Here is a 20,583-nt window from a genome sequence, read left to right as displayed (position 1 = left end):
ACGGCTAGTTTTTGACACATGGTATGTTTTTTTATTTTTTTGATTAATTTTAAAAAGTAAAGGAATTTAATATTATATTTTGTTTGTATCTAACGACCAGTTTAGTTTAAAATCTCCAAATTAATTGTGGTTTCTAAAAATTTTTCTATCTCTATATAAACCATCTTTCTCCCCAAATTTTAAATCAACAAATTTTACATTTCATAATCCTCCAAAACTCAAAAGTTCCATTGTTGCTCTCTCTAAATTCCCAATTTTTTTTCTTTTCATCTTATTCTTGAGAGAGTGTTCTTGTATTGTGAGGATAAACTTATTGAATGCTTAGACTTATTAATCCACTCTAGTGAGAGTTGGATTGTATTCTTCAAAAATTCCAACATTTGTAACGGTTTGATCTTAAACCGTAGAAAGAGTCGGGTTTGCTCTTGAACTCGTAAAAGGAGCGATTGTGTAACGGGTGGGCTCTAATCCGTGAAAAGAGTCAGAAAGATTTTATTCAAATTCCGAAAAGGCACTTAGGGAGTGGAGTAGGTCGAGTTTGACCAAACCACTATAAAAATTACGAAATAATTTACACGAATTCCTATAATTTTAAAAATAATTTTATGATTTAAATAATTTTCCTATAATTTATTATTAAATAAAAAAAATAAAACGAAAATATTTTATATGAATCCCTTAAAAATCAGAAGGAAAAGGGAAAATACCGAAAAGTATTTGTCTCAATGGAAGTAAGAACTAACGGCCCAAAAGAATTTACACGTGGTTCAGCAAAAATCAAAGATAAAATGCACCAGCCGGGAATCGAACCCGGGTCTGTACCGTGGCAGGGTACTATTCTACCACTAGACCACTGGTGCTATTGTTGAGAGAAGAATTCTCAAAATTATACAAACTTTTTATCTTAATTTCATAACAAAATAAGATACGTAAATAGAAGTCATACATCATAGTGCATTGTTGTTTGGACTTCATATTCATTGATGAGCCATTTGGTTTAATGTTTTATAGATACTTGAGAATAAATGATATCTAGGAATAAGATATTTGAAAATAAGATGTCTGAAAATCAAAGATTATTATGTTTGATTGTAGGGGTGGATAGCAAAGCCGCTTAAACCGAACCGATTTATAAGAAAAACCAAAAAAATCAGTTCGATGCGGTTCGTTGGAATGTTAAAATCGAATTTAAATGGTTTGGTTCGGTTCTGAGATTGAAAATCGATTTCTAAACTAAACCGAACCGTTTAAATATAAATATATATATATATAATATTAATATATCAAATATTAATAAAAAAGTTTTTAAAAAAAACGAGCATTTCCTTTCTTCTACGCCCGGCCCTTCGTCTCTGTCTCGTTTCTTTCTTTCAGTTGTTCCGCTTTCGTTTCTTTCTTTCGTTTTTAGGGTTTATGGCCGTCGCAGCCCGCAACCGCTCTTCACTCTTCAGTTCGAGTCCGTCAGTCCACAGCCGCCGCAACCTACAACCGCTCTTCGTCTTCATCTTGACTCTTCACTCTTCATTTCAACTTCAGTTTGAGTTCAAATCTGAGTCTTCATCTTCGAGTTCCAAATCATTTATAATCTTCGTCTTCGAGTTCGAGTCCCAATCTTCGTCTTCGTCTTCGAGTTCGAAATCGAGGTTTCGTCTTCCCATCCATGAAACCAATTCATGAAACTGAACCGAACCGAATGGAACCAATTCGGTTCGAACCACACAAACGGTGCGGTTCGGTTCTATATATGAATAATATCGGTTTGAAGGTCAAACCGAACTGAACCGAACTGATTCCACCCCTATTTGGTTGTACATAGAAAGTGCTATCAGAATTTTGTGAACAAAAAATATATTTGTATTTAATTTATGAAATTAAGTATGACAATTTCATGGAATTGTAATAGATTAATTAATTAAATAATAAATATCATTCATTTTATCGAAGTTACTTAATTAAGAATTAATAATAATTTTAATTATAAATATTTAAAAATTTATTAATATATAATTAAAATTAACCAACTAATATGTTAAATGAACGTCATATTAATTATAATCTAATATTTAATCATTTTTATAATTAATTAAGTTCAACATGAGTATTTTTAATTTTAATTAAATAAGATAAGAAAATATATTTTAATAAATAAGTATATAAATAGTGAATAATAGATTAAAAAAATATGATATGATAATAAAGAATATTAAACAAAAATAAATTTTTATAATGAAAGATCAAATTAAAATTAATCTCAAATAATTGCTTGATTATAAAAATTTAAAAGAAAAAGTAATCAGTTATTATTATGATTGAAGATAAATTTTTGTACTAACTAAATTAATTCATCCTAGTTTACTAATTAAATACATTTTAAATATTCTTAGCTAATTAATTGATTTTTTAGGTACAAATTAGTTGTATTCATTTAATAAATTTTTATGGTAAAAATAAGTTTTATGGAAAATTTGTAGCAGGTATTTTTTTTATTATAACTAAATAAATATATATCCTTTTTTTAACACTAATGGCATATATAGAATATTTTTTAAAGATACGTTTACCTTTTTTTTAATTCCTAAAATAACATTCTTCTCCCATGTCTTCTTTTTCGTTTTGGATCTGTTTTTTCATCGTGCCGCTTCATCATTTTTTTTCATCTATTTCAACTATTCAGTCTGTCATTTCTTTTTCATCTATCTTCTTTTTGGTCGACCTAATGTGCGTTTTCCAGGTACGTCTTCTTCATTCTTCGTCACTCAATTTTGAGAGGAACGATCGATCAGTTTTCTACTCACGATTTCGTATTTCTACTCACGATTTGGTATTTCTTACTCATGATTTGAATTGTTTCATCCTTTTCTCGTGCGGTTCTTTCTCCCATGTCTAGGTCTTCTTCCTCAGTTTTTTATTCGATTTCTTCCAGGTTTTTTAAAATTTTTTTCATTTGTACTTTTTCAGGTTTCATTGATTTTAATCGAAGTATGTGATAGAATGTAGAAACATGCAACGGAAGCAATTAGAATCAATAAGCACTATAATTACATTTAATTTGAGTTCTAAAAGCATGCAAAACATAATTTTCAACAAGGGGTTTTCAAGAATATCATACCTTTGAAGAATCCTCCAAATCCGAGCTGCTCTCCACGAATTCTCCACTTCAACACCTCATTCGAACTACTAAGAGATATTCTCTAGTATTCTCAGCTTTGAATTTGAGAGGTGGAATTCAAGATTGAAGTGAATTGTGAATGGATTTTCTGAGGGTTTGAGTACTTGAGAGAGAACTTCAGAAATTTTTTCAAAATTCTACAACTCACCCCTCAATCCCAGAAAATTGAGAGTTTTGTTCATCAAAACCATGCAAGCACAGATTAGACACTTCAATTGGATAAGTTTAGTGGGCTAGGTGGAAGTGTATTATGAAAACACATCAAGATTTCTAAAATTTGGAAATCTCCACTATCAACCTTAATTTCAATCTTTTTATTTCTAATTTTAGTTAATTCAAAAATAACTAAATTCAAAACAAAATTCAGTTTCTGAAATTGAATAAAAATGAAAATTAATTTGATTTTAATTAATTAAATAAATTTAATATCAAATATTAAATTAGTCACACACCTAATTTTGAACATGAATTTTATTCATGTAATTGAAATTTAAATCAATATTTAAATATTATAAACTCTCCAATTTAGTTTAATTTCGATAAGTTAAACGTTTAATTATATCGAATATAATTCAAACACTAATTGCAATTTGAACACTTCAAATTGAAATCATTTCAAATTCACTCAATTTACCAATTCAAGGTATTCATGTTTTACAAGCTAATAGAAAGACCTTATGGACCTACAGATTATGAGCTTCAATGATTTGAGATTAATTGGCTAAAACTCTTTAGACCGGATTAATCAATATTCATTAACTACCGAGTCACACTACTATAGATCGATAGTTGCACTCTCCTCACTGTAGATATATTTGTGTCTACTTGATTTAACCATAATCAGTAAGTCGACCCTTCACAGGTTGTTCATAATAACAATTGGGTCAATATGCTGTTTTACCCCCGAAATTACATTTTGCTCCTTAAGTTCCACTGATCCTCTAATGAACAATTAGTTTGTGATCCAATCACTAAATCGGATCTCTCTCGGGACAATGAGAGGGTGGAGCCCCTCGTTCAAGATCTAGATTCAGCACTTAAGAGAACAACCTTCCTCCTATCCTTAATCGGGTAGGCGTGAATTCCATCTTGCACCTTATGTCCCCAGCTATCTATCCGATCTTATCCCTCAAATAGGAGGCTTATTGAGTCGACGTTGTTGAGTCAACTCTCACCAATGCAAATCTAAGGATAATCCCAAATAAATAGGAATTCATAATGTTGGAATTGGTATCCTAATTCTCCCGGTGGTCTCGTAATTTGTAAATATTTTGTATACACGTTATTAATAAAATAAATATTATTTTATAAGCATTTACGTCAATCCAATAAACTAAGATCCTTGGTTATTTCATATAATTTAAGCATGTATGTGAGACATACAAGTGGATCATGCCATAAGTAATAATCTAAATGATCTGTAGTAGATGGATAAATAAGGGATACCTTATCCTGTTGACACTATGGATACAGCCCGCTTTGTAGATGTTACAAGTGTTGTAAAGTGCTACAAATGGTCTAAACTTGACTATTTATGTGAAGAAATGCGAGCGGGGGTGTCCTATACAAAGAGTTTGTATAAGACCGGACCACGAGATGATTACTCTCTTAATATAATGCCGTTGATAATTGAGACTTACATTTCACTAAAATGACCATAGGTGACATGACATTAATCATGGGTGAGTTGGAAACTGTGCCTATGAGGGCAGTCCTTTGATTAGTATGGGTGAGGGTGCCCAGATTGCAAACTCAACAAGTTTACCTTTTTGGGGATTCGTCTGATTGGGGAGCTGGGAACTCAGCTACACAAGATGGAATTCACTCCTTCCCCAAAGCAGGGGTAAGTAGATAAATTGCTCCTTTAAGGGCTGATTCCGGATCTTGAACATAGTGGCCACACTCTCTCTTTGGAAGAGAGGACTCAATCATAGTAGGACTATGACTTATTGTTCATTAGAGAAATCAGTGGTACTTAAGGAGTTAAATGTAACTATAGGGGCAAAACGGTAAATTGGCCCAACTGTATTTACGAGCGATTTGTGAAGGGTTATCGCACTGTTGATTGGTCATATGGATACAAAAATATATTTGTAGTGCGAAGAGTGTAGTTGTCGGTCTTTAGACTGACCAACAGTTAACGGATGGTGAATCTCGTGACTAAAGAGTTTAGTCAGTTATTCACGTACCGTTGGAGCTTCAAGCTACAGGTCCATGAGGTCCCCTTGGTAGCTCAATGAGTTCGAGTTGAGAATCGGATTTTGGGTTGATTTGAAGTATTCAAATTAACAAGAGGAAATTCAATTATATGTGATATAATTGATTTGATGTATTAGATACATTAATTGGAGGAATTAACATAAATATAATTTATATTAAATACCAAAAAATATAAAATGAACTATAGTTTATATGTATCATATGATGAAATATTAAAACTATAGGTTATAAATATGATATGATAAGTTGGTTATCATATTTATTTATAATATAATATAATAATTAATTCTTTTTCTCTAATAAGCGAATTGAGTGAGAGGTTATTGGAAGTATGGTAACCGTGAGATAAAAAGAAAAATTAATTTTCAAAATTGGTTGTTGATTCATTTGGGAAAATCTAACGAAAAAGGCTATCAAGTAAAAAGTGTTTTTACTAAGCGATAGCATTAAGAGCATACACGATTGAGCTAAGAGTTGACTATACAATAGTTGTTCCTTTGATCGTTGCTACACGATCGAGTAGCAAAAGTCTATACAATAGGCTTCATCTTCTAAACGATCGAGTACATCGTCTATACGATAGACAATTTTCATTATCTCTCACTTACTCGATCGTATACCTCATGTCTTCCTCAATCCAAAATTATACAGAGCCCACAATTCCTGGATTCTCACACCGAGAATACCAATGTAACCATTGTGGTGGTGTTCTAAATTCGTTTGTGGATCGAGTTGGACTCAATTGTGTTTGAGGAGCATCTAGTTGTTCGTGTTGTTGGCTGTTCCGTTTGTTGCGTTTGAGTGCATCGTTGGATGCATTGGACAATGATTGAGGGATACTTAAAGAAGAGTTCTTCAAAGATACACATACTCTATCTTTTGTATCTTCTTGTAGCCTGCTGTAATTTCGATTTATGCATAATCTGTTTGTTTTCGTTTAAGTCTGTAAAATGTTTGTGTTCATTTTGAATGGGATTTGGAACGATCCACTTCTGCTGCTCATGGAGATCTCAGATTTTCTTCACATAGTTAGCTCAAGATTAAGATCGAGTTACCTAGGTCATCTAAGTAAAATAGTCAGTCTTAAACAGTAAACAATGTTATAAAGTAAGAGTGACTTATTTTTTGTCTGATCACACGCAAACTCATTGCATAGGATGCCCCCACTCCTCATGTCTGTACATGAACAAATCAGGATCACTTCGTTTGTACCACTTTACAACAAATTGTAGCAACTACAGAATGGACCGCATCCGATAATGTTACCAGAATAAGGCAACCTTATTCGTATACTATAAACCGTTTTGGCTATTTACTCAAACTTGATCCATCTTTATGTCTCCATATAAAGTTCAAGTATTTATATAATAGTCAAGGATCTTAGTTTACTGGGTTTAGTCTTTACAAGTGCAATTTACAAAATTCAATAACAACTTTATTGAAAAAATGATGAATAACATCTTTATTGATAATAGAAAATGCTTAACTTTACAAACTGCGAGTTTTAGGACATACAACTCAATAGTATGCTGATGTTAGTAGTCGATTTGATGATTTCTACACGTTTGATCTACTTTAATTTTTCCTTTCAGTCTTCATAACTTAATTTCTGTTTTATTTATATTTAGGTTTTTTTTTCAATCAGTCATGAACTTCCTATCACTGATATTAGTAGTCATGAACTTCCTATCGCTGATATCGTTAGTCATGAACTTCCTATCACTGATATTAGTCTACTGATGATAGGTACTTATCATAGTGTATCTATTATATTAGTCTATCACTGATAGATATTGTTTTCTATTTATTCTACTAGGCTATCAATGTTATGAGTTTAATTGTCGTTTCTTGCAGTGATTTAGAAATATGATTAAGTGTGCAGTAGTGGTGTTTTCATAGTGGACAGTGGGATGATAAACATAATTACTTGAATTATAAGACTAAAAGCGTATTGGTCAATGAGATTATGTGTTTTGAGAGTTTTTTTACTTTGATATTAAAGAAAATTCATTTGGATGTATCTATTTCTTCAATACAATTATCAATCTTATTGGATTTTGGTATCAATGACATTCAAATTGTGATTAAAATTCATGAAGATAATGATATTGCTTGGTTTTTTAATTTAGTTAAAGAGCAAAGTACAAGACCCCATGCCATTGATATTCTTTTAGAAGGAGTTTCCAACAGTGGAGTTGATCATTTTTTATGTGTTGTGTCTTCTTCTTCTCCTATTAATGATGATTTTAACATCCTAACGAATGTTCATATTAGTAGCTTGTCTTCTACATTTGATTTGAAAGAGAAGGATATGTTTGCTAGTAAGGAAATAGTATCAAAGTCCTTTAACTACATAGTTATAAAGAACAACTTTAAGTTCAAGACTGTGTGATCAAATTCTAAATCAAGTGTGTTGAAATGCTCACAAGAAGATTGTCAATGGTACGTTCATGCATCTCGTTATAAGGGTGGGGAACTATGGGAACTTAGGAAGTATATTGCTAATAACAGTTGTTCTATAAATGTTATTCAAACTTCTCATAGACAAGCATTTTTATCATTGATTGGTGATTGTATGATAAAAAAAATTTAGCCCTTGCGGCCGTTTGACTCCGGATGATATTATGATTCACATGCATACTAAATTTGGGGTAAAGGTTAGCTACTATAAAGCTTGGAGGGCGAAATAATACATTATGAAGTCATTGAATGGTGGTGCAAAGGAATCTTATGCCTTGATCCCATATTTTTTTACAAAGCTAAAAGAAATTAATCCAAGTTTGTTTTTTTCCTCTTATCCTTTATATATCATCAATCAAGCTTTCAATGAGTACGTAATCATTATTTGATAGACTTGTTTAACTGATATGGTCTATCAATGATATTGGTCTATCAGTGATAAATCTATTGTAAAACAACATGTAATTATTCTTTTATATATCTTTTTTTAAATCTTATTGTAGGTTCATTCACTATGAATGAAACTAATTCTGAGGGACATTTTAAGTATTCTTTTATGGCAATTGGATTATGTATTGAGGGGTGGAAATATTGTAGGCAAAAGATATCAGTTGACGACACCTTTTTGAAATGTAAATATGGTAGAACTCTTTTGATGGCGTTAACAATTGATGGTAACAATCCGATTTTTCCTCTTTCCCTTAGTATTGTAGACTCTGAAAATGATGCATCATGGAGATGGTTTTTTTATAATATAAAGAGAATTTAGGGGACCGAAAAGGTTTAGTTATTATATCTGATTGACATTTAAGTATTCCAAAAGGTGTTCAAAACATTTTTCCAACAGCTGGATATTGTGTTTGTTTGCAACACCTTTTGAGAAGTTTGAAGTTGACATATAAGGACTCTTCTATTGATAATATGTTTTTTTAGATGTGGAAAAGCATATACTATTGTTGATTTTGAGCTAAATATGAGATGGATGGAGGCTATATATCCTTGCATACAAGACAATCTTAGTAATGTTGGTTTTGAGAAGTGGGCTCGTGCATATTGTAGAAGGGGAAGATACCAGATGTTGACTACAAACATTTCAAAATGTTTAAATGCAGTTCTAAAAGAGCTTAGAGATTTACTTGTAGCATCACTACTCGATTCTATCAGACAATTACTTCAGAAATAGTTTTATGATAAAAGTAAAGTTGCATATTGTATGAAATCTAGTTTGATTAGTTGGGCTGATGGAAAAATACGAACATAACATCATATATTAAAAAGCTTCACAGCAAGAGTTACTTGTTTTCATGGGTAATATTGCACAATATTTCAGTGATTAAGTTCTATCAATGATAGACTTCTATCAGTGACAGACTCATATAGTTGGATCTTAATTAATTTCTTGTCTATGTGTCATTTTTCTCAGGTTAATGCAATTAATGATGTCGAATTTCAAGTGATTGATGGAAGCAATCACTTTATGGTACATTTAGATTCCAAATCATGTACCTATCGTGTTTGGGATCTTGATGAAATTCTATGTGCCCATGCACTTGCTGTTATTCGTGGACGCAACATGGATACTTACTCATTTGTTCATCAGTATTTTTTGACAAGTACCTTGATTTCGTGTTATTTTGGTTCTATTCGTTCAGTTAGGAACCATGCTAATTGGAAGTCTATAGGGATTGACATGAGTATATTACCTATAGTTGTTAAGCGTCCAGCAGGCCGACCTCGAAAACAAAGAATATTATCAATTAGCGAGCAAAAGGGTCAGACAAAGTGCAGTCATTGTCGTCGTGTTAGTAATAATCGTAAACCGTGTAAATTTCCACCATTTATACAATGATGTAACATTTACTATTAATGTGATCTTTATAGATGTAAATATGTAGGTTGCCAACATTTTTACAATGTTGTAGGGTTTGCTATTTTTACCATTGGTTTGATTGTTATATTGTTCATACAAACATAACATTCTACTTGAGAAATATAAAACCTTTTTTTTCCTATTTTTGTCAATAGTAATACATTCAAATTTGATTCTTATTCAATGTGAAGTAATGTCACTTAAAGTACAAAATATAGTCCTTTGAACTTTTTCTCAATACAAAGTTCAAAATTTTCCAACATACTTTTATAGAATAAAAACACAAAATCAAGTACATATGAAAGAAAGTACCATCAATTTCAAGTAATATCACTATGCTTTTTACCACCGATATTGGTCTATCATTGACATTGATCTATCACTGACCACCCATTACATAATACAAAGAATTTAATTCTTAGAACTTTAAAATAGAAAGCACAAAGGGACATAATTTGCACTGATTCAACTAACGATCCAACAATTTTCTATACTTATATGACAAAATGAACCACATATGAAGTTATTGTGATTAATTTCAAGCAATGTCGCTGTGATTTCTATCACTAATATTTAATTTGCATTTATTCAACTAACAATCCAAAAATTTCCTATATTTATATGACAAAATGAATTACATATGAAGTCTATCATGGATCGTTTCTATCACTGATACTAATGTATCCACAAAAACTAGGGTATAATATCCCACATCCCACAATATTAAAGTACTGAAATATCCACAAAAACTAAGGTCTAATAGCCACAACATTAAACTAAGCCACAACTACATTATTGAAGGAACTTTTAATCTAAAGATCCAATGAGCGGAAGTAGATCGTTCCAAACCCTATTGTGAAAGAACAAAACATTGCCAATCAAACTACAACAGTTATGCATAACGAGTAAATTACAACATGCTACAAAGGTAAAAACAAAGGTATCGAGTAAACATAACTTTGAAGAACCTTTTCTTCTAGTATTTCCTTAATGAACTCAGTAACGTGCCCCACAACACTCATGCAACATGCCTCTGGAAAATCCTCGAACAGCAATGAGTGAAAATCAATCCTCGACCATCGAATAGAAACTTGACACTACCATGAGGCTACCTTGGTATTCTCGGTGTGAGAATCCAGGAGGTGTAGGCTCTGTATGGATTTGGAAGAGGGAAGAAGGAACAGAATGATCAGGTAGACGATCGAGTAAGTAGGAGAAGGAAGAAGTCTATCGTATAGACTTGTGTACTCAATTGTTTAGCAAGTGAGTCACTATTGTATAGTATTCTCGATCAATCGTTTATTCTCTCAAAACTATCGTATAACTTTATGCTATTTGTGTGTGGATTCCTCAAAAATGAAAAGAATTTTCACTTTTATCCATTCGGTTTCCATAAACTTACTAAAACCACCCACTAAGGTGGTTATTTGGAGAAAAACCGAAATCAATTATCTTATAATTAATTTATTATTATTAAATATAATAACTAATTTATCATATTATATTTATAACCTATAGTTTTAATATCACATCATATACAACATATAAACCATTGTTCTTTTCTCCTTTATGGCATCTAATATAAATCATATTTATATTAATTCCTCCAATCAAATAATGTATCAAATACTTTATATCAATTATATCACATATAATTTAATTAATTTAATTATATCATATATAATCAAATTCCTTCTCGTTAATTTGAACACTTCAAACTAATCCAAAAACTGATTCTCAACATGAATCCATTGAGCTACCAAGGGGACCTTATGGACCTGTAGCTTGAAGCTCCAACAGTACGTGAATAATTGACTAAACTCTTTGATCACGATATCTACCATCCGTTAACTACCGAGCAGTCCACTAAAGATTGACAGCTGCACTCTTCGCACTACAGATATATTTATATGTCCATTGGATATAACCAATCAATAGTACGATGACCCTTCACAAAGCACTCGTAAGTAAATCACTCGTAAGTATAACTCCTTAAGTACCACTGATTCCTCTATGAACAATACATCATAGTCCCATTATGAGTAAACCCTTCTCGGGCCAAGAGAAGGTGTGGTATCACATTGTTCAAGCTCCAGAATCAGCCTTTGAGGGAGCAATTTATCTACTTACCCCTGTTTCAGGGAAGGAGTGAATTCTGTCTAATGTAGCTGAGTTACCAGCTCCCCAATTAGACGAATCACCAAATTGGTAGGTTTGAGTCGGCGATCTGGCCACTCACACCTATGCAAATCAAAGGACCGCCCGCATAGGCAGAAGTTCCCAACTCACTCAAGATTAAGGTCATGTTACCTATAGTCATCCTAGTGAAATGAAAGTCTGTCATGAACAACGTTATATAACGAGACTAAACATTTCGTGGTCCAGCCTTATACAAACTCCTTTGTATAGAGCATCCCCGCTCGCATGTCTAATTCATAAATGATCAAGATCAGACCATTTGTAGCACTTTACAACATTTGTAACATTTATAAAGCGGGTTACACTCATAGTGTCTCCAGGATAAGGTTTCCCTCTTTTATCCATATACTACAGACCATTTAGGTTATCATTTAAAGTACGATCCACTTGTATGTTTTCACATACTTGCTTAAGTTACAACGATAACCAGGGATCTTAGTTTATTGGTTTTTGGTTAATGCAACTAAAATATCTCATATTTCATAGACTGAAGTTAATAAAATATCTCATATTATAAATCACAAAACTGTTTGTTCATACAGATGTTTATAAACTACAGAACCCTACGAGATTTAGGGCATCAACCCCAACAATATTACATCTAAGAGAGTTTTAGGTCAAAACTAGGCGCAATATCCTTGATTCTAGGAGGAGGTCTTGTTTGTTTTGGAGAAGCTTTATTTTTGTCTTTTGCATTCTTTTCTTCCTTTGCATCCTTTTGTTCTCTTGCAATCTGGTCATTTTAATTCTCCAACATCTTCTTTGACGGTTTAGGCTGTCTTTTCGGTCTAACATTTTTAGTATTTATCATTGTATTTGCCTTTTGTTGAATAACATGAAATGTCAATACTTAATTATAAGTTTATAAATATATATTGAGTCTATAAGTCATGAAGCAATATAGGGAATGTGATAATTGTTATACCTTCACTTTTTTTGCTTTGTCATGTACAATTTTTTTTTACCTTTTTTCATGTCCATTGACTTCTTCCTCCTTGTCTTCAATCTTTTGTAAATATTTTATATGAGTGTACCAATGCATAAAATTGTAGAAGATGTCAATATACTTTTTCCATATTACTGTTGGACTCTAATAAAAAGATGACAACATTCTATCAGTGAGAGAAATCTATCACTGATAGACTTTAATGAGCAGCACACTTGAAGTCTATAAAAACATAATAGCAATAGCCTACCATTTAACTAGATGGGTACCTTTTTTCCCTCAACAATAGTGGTTTCTTCTATTTCCTTCTCTTTCTCACGATTTTATTCATGCTTCTGTAGATATTAGTATATCATTTTTGTCAGTAAACTATATGTACTTTATATAGTCTATCACTAGAAAAAAAAAGTAAAAGAACTAGAAAGCTTTAATAATTTTACCTCATTCTCCTTGGCATAAGTAGTTGCATATTCAACTACTTTATCAATATTAGCATCAACATCGACATCTATCATTTCTAGACTCACAGATGGAGGACGATTCTTTTCAAAGGACACTTGAGATTGTCTTTCACTTTGACATTTGTGTGCAACCTTCTGCTTTACAATTTCCATTAGAGAATATAACAAAGTGAGAATCTCCGTTTGTCCTTTTTTAAGAACTTCAAAATCTTTATGTTGCCTTAAGACCTTCGACATCTTCTTCTAAAGAAGATATTCGTTCTCCAATCTTTTTATTTTTCTGCAACATTTTATCCTTCCTCCGATCTTTTTTTCTCCATCTCCATATTTTTTTTTTTTTTTTGAAGTATTCTGGTGTCATTTCTTCTTTTGATGCAACAATAGGAATTAAATAGAGTTGAAAACATAATATTTAATTAGTATTGTATGCAGAATGCCTTCTTTTTATGAGATTTGAAATATTCAGATAATCATAGGTAGGAATTATCAATGACATAGTTTAATGAGATCATATCAATGATATAGACTTATCACTGATAGACCCCGTTACTGATCGACCATTATCACTGATATAGTCTACATTGAAAGTATGTTATAAAGTGTTATAATATATAGTATGCATGTATAGGGTTTCAAATGTTTTAATATAAATGTTATATTAAATGTTGAATGCCTTTGATGTATGTTATGGATGCTTAGCATGTCTAAAATTTTTTAAGTTGTTATAAAATTGGGTTAAACATTTAAAACTCATAATAAAGATAAGTTGCATGCTCGCGTAGGTTAACCACTTGTTTTAATAGTTAAAATAGGTCGTTAGCTTGTAAAACTAGGGTTACAAACTCAATTGGTATATAATCCTGTCAAAGACTGGGGGTATTTAAGTTGACAGTTTATGAAACACCTCCTACCTGAGGATTATGGCTGATAACTTGTAGAAATACAAGTTATTTATACTGTTTTATTTAGATATTGTGGCTAAAAGAAATGTAACATCCTGATTTTTTTATTTTGTAATTAAGTTTTTTTATTATTATTATTATTGGTTGCTACTTGGATAAATTATATGAGATTTATGTTTTTTTTTTTTTTTTTTTTTTTTGCCAAGCTAAAATATGATTTAATTATTTGGAATTAATTGAATTTTATTTTGGCTTATATTTTGGGAGATTTGATTATCTATGGAGATAATTAAATGTGTATATTAGATTTTTTTTTTTTTAGGAAAAGGAAAATATATGTATAAGTATATATATATTTTGGGAGATAATTAAGGAATTTTTTTTTAAGGAAAAAGGAAAAGTTTAATTTGGTTATATATATATTTGTGGAAAGGTTAAAGAAAAGAGAAAAGGAAAAATAAAAAAAAAAAAAAAAAAAAGTAAATTTTCTTTTTTTTTCTCTCTCTCCAACGCAATCAGCCGCCCTTTTCTCTCCTTCTTCTTTTTTTTTTTCTTTTCCTTCCTGCCCTAGCCGCCAACACCTTCCAGTCATCCATCGCTTGTCGTCTGCCTTCCAGCCGCCGCAAGCAACGTCACCGTGACCTTCTCGCTAGCTTCGTCACAAACAGCTTCATCTCGTCGTTCCGTCACCGTCGCAAGCACCATTGTCTCGCCGCTGCGTCAGTCGATCGCTGCTCGCCTCACCGACGTCAGCCCCGTCGTCCAGTTTTACTTCTGCCACCGTTCACCCACCACTACCTTTTTTTTAGATTGGGTAAGTTTGGATTGTTTTGGGCAAGGTTTGGTGTTGAGTCTTTTTAAAGTGCCTCTTGGTGTTGGAAACGATCTTAGTGTTACCCTTTGTGTCGACTTTCAGGATTTGGATTTCGAGGCATTGCTAACAAAGAAAGGACCATTCTCTTCATTAAAGAGTTTCAGTTTTTGTAAGTTTTGTGTAAACTGGTTGGTTATTCTTTTGGATTGAGAGTAATAGTGGAAAAAAAATAAGCTATTGATTTTGGAATTAATTCTTGATCAGATTGGCTACTTGAATCAAGTTTTGGAATTTATCTTGGATCAAGCCACAACTTTGGGTTCATTCAAGTTTTCCAAAGGTTTTAAGGAATTATTTGCGTGGACTTTTGTGACCAAGTTGAGGTAAGTGATACTATTACTGGTGCCTTCGTGCCAGGCGATCTAGATTAGACGTTGACTCTGGAGCATGATTTTGTTTGATATTATGTTTTGCTAGTTGCATGGTGGTTACAAGTATTATGAGCATGTTAAAATTATAATTAGTACTGATATTATGTATGTGATGCATGAATAGACCAGTAGAGCGGTTTATTGTCTTGCCTTGACGCGTGTTATTACTATGTTTGACGGTGTGCCTACGGGCCGCTAGACATGCTGAGCCGACAGATTTACGTTCATGTTACTTTTATTTTCATTTTCATGTTTTGACGGTGTGCCTACGGGCCACTAGACATGCGTGAACCGACAGGTTAACGTTCATGTTATTATTATGTTTGACGGTGCCTACGGGCCGCTAGACATGCGTGGGTCGACGGGTTCACGTTCATGTTATTATCATGTTTGACGGTGTGCCTACGAGCCGCTAGACATGCATTTCAAGGCAAGATAGTACGTCTTTTGGTTTTCCTTTCGTCATCAAAAACTGATGTAACTATATGAGCCATGGGCTAATTTTATTTTCTTTCTTTGCTCATGGATGCATAGTCTGATCCCGGTAATGGGATTACTTACTGAGTATTTTATACTCAACCTTTATCCTTATTTTTTTTTCAGGTGAAGGCAAGGACACTCGGGCGACTGACAAGAGGAATCCGTGATAGTGCCAAAGGAACCAGAATTCGCTTCCGCATTTGACTGTTTATATTTTCGCATGTTTTGTTTTTATCCATTCATGGATTTATCATAATTTAATTAATTTATTTATCTATTTATTTATTCATTTTTTTTATAAATTGTTTCTTGTTAAAAAGGGATGCCCGGCTTGAACAATTTAAGATTTTGAGATATGTTAGAACTTTTTTTTATATACTTAATGCAGTTTAAGATTATGATTGTTTTCTTTAATTTACTTTATTTTCTTCAATGAGAATATTTATGCATGTATGCAGTAGCGATTCCCTTTTTACTAGTCCTAGAAAGTGGGGTTGTTACAGTTGGTATCAGAGCCTTTGTTTTGAGGTTCTATAGACTGACTTATTATGTAAATCCAGATTGTTCCTTTAGCAAAACGGATTCTTCGTCGTTTCCAGGTATGTCCTTTATGAAAAGTATTTAGAATAATATGCACTCGAGTTAATAGCATTTATGATTGTAATTGATGTGTTTTGTGCTAGTAAGGAAAGTAGCTAAGCAGTGGTTGTGAATAACTATCAGGAAAATGGTTCGTGTTAGGGGAAGAGGCAGTCATAGGGTTACCGGAAGGAGGCGTGTTCCTGTAGAGCAAAATCCTTCAGTTTAGGATCAAGATCCTCATGATGAGGATCCACAAGTTCAAGATGTACAAGTTCAGGACCCTTCGATACCAGAAGATTTCTTGTTGCCTAGGGACCCCTCAAGGTCAGGGTGACCACGAACCCGGACACAAAGTAGAGCTCAGCACACGGCCATGCCGCCACAGACGCAGCCCACCCCCATCGCTCCAGTAGAGGTTACCGATGGGCAGCCACTATTGGGGAAGCAGTTACATCAGCTATGTTGGATAAGGTAAAAGACATGCTGGATGAACGACTGGCTCAGTTTGCCCAGTTGCATCAGACACCACCAACACCACAGGATTAGGTGCCGCAAGTCCAAACTCAGAACATGATCCAGAACCAAAACATGTCAGGCCTTTTGGTGGAGGCCAAGCATTTGCGAGATTTTAGGAAGTATAACCCCAACACCTTCAATGGGTCACTAAAGGACCCTACCAACGCAAAATTATGGATATCCTCGATTGAAACGATTTTTCGTTATATGAAATGCCCAGAAGACCAGAAGGTGCAGTGTGTTGTTTTTATGCTTACCGACAAGGCTCAGATCTGGTGGCAGTCGGCAAAAAGGATGTTGGGTGTAGGAGGGGATCCAGTGACTTGGGAGCAGTTTAAGGAGCGCTTTTATGCGAAGTACTTCTCTGCCAACCTAAGGTACAGTAAGCAAAGGGAGTTCTTGGAGCTAAGGCAGGGACACAGGTCAGTGGAGGAGTATGACCAGGAGTTTGACGCCTTATCCCGTTTTGCCCGGGAGTTGGTCGCCACGGAAGCCATGAGGGTAGAAAGGTTCGTTCAAGTCCTAAAAGACAGTATACGAGGTATCGTGCGAGCATTCAAACCAACCACTCATGCTGAGGCACTTCGTTTGGCAGCCGAGGTGGACCCACAGTCAGAAGATGAGTTTTCACAAGTATTCGGGGCGGGACCTTCCTCAGGTCAAAAGAGGAAGGCAGATCAGAAGGCTTTCAAGCCTCACCCCCATCAGAAGGTTTAAGGTTCAGACAGATCGCTTCGTCATTTTAGGCAGCATGCTGTCGAGATGAGTACGGTGGAGAGGATGCGACCGGTGTATAGCTCGTGTGGACGACGTCACTGAGGTCGATGTTTGGCAGGCACCAGAGTTTGTTTTCATTGCAAGAAGGAGGGGCACTCGATAGATAGATGTCCTGCTAGAGGCACGTTCAGTCTTGGGAACCAGTTTGTAGGTCGTGATCAGAGGAGTTCGGGTAGGTCCCAGTATCAACAAGGTCGTGTTTACTCTACCACTCGGCAGGAGGCCGAGAAAACAGGCACTGTTGTGACAGGTATGCTCCTAATCTTGGGGCATCTTGCGCTAGTATTGTTTTATTCGGGTTCGTCCCATTCGTTTATATCATCACTGTTTGTTAAGCATGCCATGTTAGAACTAGACCCTTTACACTTTGTTTTGTCGGTTTCCACTCCGTCTGGAGAAATTATGTTAGCAAAAGAGAAGATAAAAGCATGTCAGATTGAAGTAGCGAGTCATATCCTGGATGTGACTTTAGTAGTCTTGAACATGCGGGATTTTGATGTGATTTTGGGCATGGATTGGCTAGCTGCTAACCATGCCAGTATAGACTGCTCTCGCAAGGAGGTGATCTTTAACCCTCCCACGAGAGCCAGCTTTAAATTTAAAGGGGCGGGGACCGTGGTCCTGCCCAAAGTGATTTCTGCCATGAAAGCCCAGAGGTTGCTTAACCAAGGTACCTGGAGTATCTTAGCTAGTGTCATCGACACTAGAGAACCTGAAGTCTCCTTGACTTCAGAGCCAGTAGTACGTGACTACCCGGATGTCTTTCTAGAAAAACTCTCAGTTCTGTCGCCGTATCGGGAGATAGACTTTGCTATCGAGTTGGAGCCAGACACAACTCCTATCTCGAAAGCTCCGTACAGAATGGCCCCAGCAGAACTGAAGGAACTCAAAATTCAGTTGCAAGAGTTGTTGGATAAGGGTTTCATACGCCCTAGTGTGTCCCTTTGGGGTGCGCCAGTGCTGTTTGTGAAAAAGAAAGATGGGTCATTACGGCTCTGCATTGACTACAGGGAACTAAACAAGGTGACTATAAAAAACAAGTATCCGCTTCCCAAGATTGATGATTTGTTTGACCAGTTGCAGGGAGCTACAGTGTTTTCTAAGATTGATCTTCGGTCGAGGTATCATCAATTGAGGATAAAAGACAGTGATATTCCCAAGACAGCTTTTCATTCGAGGTATGGGCATTATGAGTTCATCGTGATGTCATTTGGGTTGACGAATGCTCCTGCAGTATTCATGGACCTGATGAACAGGGTATTTAAGGAATTTCTTGACACCTTCGTGATAGTCTTCATAGATGATATTTTGGTTTACTCCAAGACAAAGGCGGAGCATGAGGAACATTTGCGAAAGGTTCTAGAGACCTTGAGGGCGCAACAGTTATATGTTAAGTTTTCCAAGTGCGAGTTCTGGTTAAAGCAGGTGTCCTTTCTAGGGCATGTGGTGTCCAAGAAAGGTGTATCTGTTGATCCTGCAAAGATCGAGGCAGTCACGAGTTGGTCTCGTCCTACCACAGTTGGAGAGGTACGTAGTTTCTTGGGGTTGGCGTGCTATTATCGTCATTTTGTGAAGGACTTTCCCCATATAGCCACCCCTCTGACCCGGTTGACCAGAAAAGGAGCTTTCTTTATTTGGAGTAAGGCTTGTAAGGATAGTTTCCAAGATCTCAAGAAAAGGTTGGTTACGGCCCCAATTCTCACCGTACCAAATGGAACAGGTGGTTTTGTTATTTACAATGATGCCTCCAAGAGAGGTTTTGGGTGCGTGTTGATGCAGCAAGGTAAGGTAGTTGCTTATGCCTCCCGCCAGTTAAAGAACCATGAACTAAATTATCCCACACATGATTTAGAGTTGGCAACTATTTTAAGCAAATCTGGAGGCACTACTTGTATGGCGAGAAGATACAGATTTCCACCGACCACAAGAGTTCAAAATACTTCTTTACTCAGAAGGAGTTAAACATGAGGCAGCGTAGATGGTTAGAGCTAGTGAAGAATTATGATTGTGAGATTCTGTACCACCCAGGAAAGGCAAATGTAGTGGCGGATGCTCTAAGTAGGAAGGTAGCCTATTCAGCAGCCCTTATCACCAAACAGAGTCGTTTATGTAAGGACCTTGAGCGGGCTGAGATAGCAGTGGTGGTAGGGGAAGTATCTGCGAAGTTAGCATAATTGTCAGTACAACCAAGTTTAAGGCAGAGGATCATTATTGCTCAACGCAGTGATCCTTACTTAGTTGAAATAGCGCAGTAGGTGAAGACGGGACAGGGTGGTGAGTTCTCCTTGTCAGCAGATAATGGTCTTACTTTTCGAAGACGTTTATGTGTTCCAGCAGATAGTGACCTCAAGAATGATTTGTTATGGGAAGCTCATAACTCCCCATTTTCAATACATCTTGCCAGTACCAAAATGTACCAGGACCTAAAACGTTGCTACTGGTGGAATAACATGAAAGTGGAGATAGCAGAGTTTGTCAGCAAGTGCTTGGTGTGTCAGCAAGTAAAGGCCCCAAGACAAAAGCCAGCAGGTTTTTTGCAACCTTTGAGCATACCGGAATGGAAGTGGGAGCATGTCTCGATGGACTTCATTGTAGATTTGCCACGAACGGTGAAGGGTTTTACAGTAATTTGGGTTATAGTGGATAGACTTACCAAGCTGGCACATTTTATTCCAGGGAAGTCAACATATCTAGTGAGTATGTGGGCTCAGTTGTATATGAAACAAGTGGTAAGATTGCACATGGTACCAGTGTCC

The 20,583-nt window shown here is 34.9% G+C and overlaps 1 non-coding gene and 1 pseudogene across 1 annotated transcript; one reads left to right on the top strand and one right to left on the bottom strand.

Annotated features, from left to right (window-relative positions):
* Window positions 1–725: 725 nt before the first annotated feature.
* On the top strand, window positions 726–9,066 carry LOC150036468 (uncharacterized; annotated as a pseudogene).
* On the bottom strand, window positions 790–860 carry TRNAG-GCC (transfer RNA glycine (anticodon GCC)). The gene has a single exon. It is a non-coding gene; the product is annotated as a tRNA-Gly (tRNA).
* Window positions 9,067–20,583: the final 11,517 nt, after the last annotated feature.

The sequence above is a fragment of the Benincasa hispida genome, chromosome 4 (genome assembly GCF_027475165.1).
Source record: "Benincasa hispida cultivar pf3 chromosome 4, pf3_genome.v1.1, whole genome shotgun sequence".
NCBI lineage: Eukaryota > Viridiplantae > Streptophyta > Magnoliopsida > Cucurbitales > Cucurbitaceae > Benincasa > Benincasa hispida.
This window is presented reverse-complemented; position numbering and strand designations above follow the sequence as displayed.